Genomic DNA, 4,126 nt, shown 5'->3' on the forward strand with positions numbered 1-4,126 from the left:
CGTATCCTTCTTACCCCCTCGAGGCTTCTCCCCATTATTCTGCGCTTCCCTTTGTTCGACAACCTCCTTCTGTTGCTATTTTCGTCTCCCTCCTTTGGATTAATGCTGGAGGTCACACCGGCCTGGAGAGATTTGATAGACTGCTTCAGAAAAAACATCCTGGCCAGATTAGGCAAGGAAACATTGTACTTTATGCATAAATTCTGGTGATCTTATTTTAGATACAAGACATCGGTGTTGATGTTAGATGTTTGATAGAATCCAATTGATAATGATCTGTACGTACATCTATAGTGACAAGTTTTGTTGCATATTCTTACTTTTTCAAGAAGCGTTTTTTTAGCAAGATTTATATATTCGATTTTCACACATCTTCCATAGCGTAAAATTTCTGTAGTCATATGGTACTACTAAAAAGTACTACTAGATGATACGAATGCTATAACAAACACAGTGGTGTATAAATACCTCTTATAGTCATTGTATATCAAAATGTTCTATATAAAATGCAGGAAATAAAAATTTGTTTGTGTTTGAATTGTATCCTTAATTGTGACGGAGTAAAAGTATATTAACATTTTGGTAGAGGTCTAAGATATCATAATAAAATATTTAGATATGACATTAGAAGTTATAATTATTAGTCTCTATCTAAGTCAAGATTACGATAAAATTTTACTTATATATAAGATATATATTATATTATATTATTATATTATATATTACATATATATATTCGTTGTTATTAAACACGTAAGGTATGAATTGCATAAAAATATATATCATTACATAGTTAAGAAGTGGTAAAAAGAAAATTGTGTATTTTTGACCTGTTAGGTCGAACAAAATTGTACGTCAAGGGGTTAATTTCCATTAACTGTGTCTCGTGCACTACTCGAGACACCTACTATCATCTTCTACGATCTCATTGTATCCCCATTATCAGTCCCCCATTCGCGCTGATTCCAAAACGGTTCCACACCACTCGTGACCCGGCGTTATCCTCTGCACATAAATAACCGACGTTCCCAGTGGTTCTAGACTGCTCATGTTCAGTCGCTCCTAAAGAATTTACCGTTGCGCCGTAACATCGTGTACCTACACCCGCTATGGGCCCTCGTCCGTTCGTATGTTTGCACACGAAGATCCAGCGTCCGCGATTTAATCGGTAATGGCAGCCCGCTTAGGAAAGCCAGCCGTGGGTCACGATTCTTCGGGCCAACATCGCACTCCGGAGCTCCTCCTTCTTCTGGCAGCTTCCCAACCTCGAGAAGTGTGGCCGAGGAAGTAGTTTAATCGGCGTGATGAATTGTAATCGTCGCGAAATCAGGCAATCATGACTTAGGCTCGATACAGTCGAGTGGCGAGACGCGTTATGCTTTTTAAGATTGAAAACGCCATCACGTTCGTTTATTATTATACGTATTATTATATAAATGTATAAAAATTCGCGTTCCATTAAGGAACATCCTGACATCAGATATTCGAAGTACGTTAATAAATATTATTAAAAGAAATTTATTTCATTAAAATTTTATCAAAATATTCGAAGAACTGAAGTGCTTTATTTATCATCGATGTCAACATATTGCAAAACTGAGCTTACAGATATCCAATATCGTGTCGTATTTTATCAGCAAGGCACTGTATCATTATACAAAATGAGACTTTCCTGAACCATAACAAAAGAAAAGCACAAAGCCAAAAAACTAGTTAAAAACTAACACACGTAAACTCACTCTTGTTCATGCTTGTCGCCTCTAATTATCCATAATTATTGGCAATAGTTTCCCAGAGGCGATGACTGGACGACGACACTGACGTCTGGACGAAATGTCGCGGTGCTCCGGTAGCCGATAGTTTGAATGGAGTTTCAAGGGAACCAACAGGCATACGACCTCGATAAAAACTAGTTTATTAATATGGGTAGCACGTTCGCTGTAATCTGCGCGTCTCAGCTGGTTCTCGAGGGCAGGCGATCGCGCGCGAGCGGCCATCGAGCGGCGCTCCACGATTAGCCGCGTGCAGTGATGGGATCTGAAACACTTCGAATCGCTTTGAATCTGTATACACCGTGATCTTAAATTCGCAATACAATTGAAGTCAGGAAAATCGTATGGCTCAAAATAAGAAGAAAATCAAGAGTAAGAAAATTGCTTTGGAGTCATCATTTTCGACAAAATCGAGTTTAAAAATTCGTCATTGTATAGTATCAATTTTTTAATTCGCGTACCTTCGTAAATTTTACCATTACATTTTACAATTACTTTTATTAATATACAGAAACTATTCAAAATATCAACCGAATCGACAAATAGGTGATTTCATACACAATTTATTGTACTCATTCAACTAAATTATCATCTGTGTAGTGTATTATTTGCATTTTTCAGTTCCTCGAAAATAAAAACAGTTGTTGCTTCTAGTCCATTAATTCCTTCTCGGCTTTTTAAAATAGTTTTTCTCAAACCCGATATCTTCATATCCAATATCATCGTTCTATATTTCCGAAGTATTTTTCACGAGAAATCATTCTTTGCTCGGTTATAACACCAATTACCGGACACCTTGTATAATGCAGATTCGAAGAGATTCGAAGTGTTTCAGATCCCATCACTAGCCGCGCGCGCTGCTTCGAGAAATCGCCCCGCGGATACTTTGAATTTCTTCGTGAACCGTTTATCCCTCGGTAAGGGGCATGATTTAGTGCACGGGTGCACGCGCAACCCGGAGTCCAGCACTCGCGTACATCCATTAGAGGATAGAACGCACGTCCGATCGCATTAACGAACCTGAACGCGATTGCGTGGACGACCGTCGTCGAGTTTCTCGAATCTAAATCTAACTAAGACGGAATGGAATGATTGAACCTTGATCAGGTGAACGCAGACGAGGATGATTCGCGTTTCTCGTGTTTATTACCGTGACGTCTATGTCGGCAGTCTCTTGAATGATTCCTTCCATGGCTGATGAAGCGATGATTGCGGGATCTAGTTTTATGGAGATTGGTTTTGCGATTGGCCAGCGTTTTTTGTCGCCATTGTCTCGAGCTTAAGGAGTTGTTAGAGAGTTTTTATGAAATTATAGGGAGATTCTGATTTGTGTCACATCCAAAAAGGATGTCTCTTGGGACCTTGTTTTAGTTGAAATAATAATAAAAATAATAAAAGAGATTAATGTTGAAGCTTTTATGGTAAACTTGTTAGAATATCTATTATCAATTCTTTTAGTATAAAGCGAGTTCGAGATTGATCGTTTTCTGCAATTTTCTTCATTCTTCATAGTATCACAGCGTAATGGACGATGTTGTAAACATGTTATATTATCGAATAAACTAAACGAGATATCGTGGTACCAATTCATTACAGGCCACGTTGTACTAATACAGTTTCATCTGATTTTTTTAATGTTAATTTATAGTATTGAATTCTAGTTTTTAACCTTGTGGTTACAGAGAGAAAGAGAGAGAGAGAGAGGAATTTCAAGGATATATTTAGTATCTTCTCCATCGTCAATCCTTCCTCTATCTATATTTTATTGAATAAGACGACAAGTTTTCAAAGATATAACAGTAGAGACACTCGATCCTAGGATATCTCAATTTACAACGCTGTTCGGAACAAATTAATTTTGACACCGAGTTGTTTACGATGCGTGCACTCGGTTCGCGTGTCTAACTCGAACAACAACTCTCGTTATTTAGATTCAAACAGTAAACTTTCTTCGAACACGCATGTAACGCGTGTACCTATCTCTGATGAAGCATTAGCAGATAATACGTGTTCCATCATTGATAAACATCTTAAAAGCTGGCCAACCAGAGACCTGTGAATGTAAGTAGCTTAAGAGAAGATATTATCGAAGGCCGGATATCAAAATAAGAGGAAATGTGACCGCTTTCGAAATAAACTCGTTTCTTCTTTACACATGGGATCCGTATCGCGAACAACTTATTCTTCTAATCTCGTCCAACGCCGTATTAACGAGTTGGGAACGGATTACACACTGTCTTTAATTATCCTTCACGAATGACGGTGCAATTAATCATCGTTGACACCACAAAAAATCGAAGAAAGAATAATCACCACGAAATGCAGTCACAAAAAAAGAAAAAAAAACAGATATT

At 37.8% G+C, this 4,126-nt stretch overlaps 1 long non-coding RNA gene across 1 annotated transcript; it reads right to left on the reverse strand.

Annotated features, from left to right (window-relative positions):
• Positions 1–631: 631 nt before the first annotated feature.
• LOC126919635 (uncharacterized) lies at positions 632–4,126 on the reverse strand. The gene is made up of 2 exons (XR_007711736.1): positions 1,740–4,126; positions 632–1,378 (listed from the first exon to the last, which is right to left on the reverse strand). It is a non-coding gene; the product is annotated as an uncharacterized LOC126919635 (long non-coding RNA).

The sequence above is a fragment of the Bombus affinis genome, chromosome 8 (assembly GCF_024516045.1).
Source record: "Bombus affinis isolate iyBomAffi1 chromosome 8, iyBomAffi1.2, whole genome shotgun sequence".
Taxonomy (NCBI): domain Eukaryota; kingdom Metazoa; phylum Arthropoda; class Insecta; order Hymenoptera; family Apidae; genus Bombus; species Bombus affinis.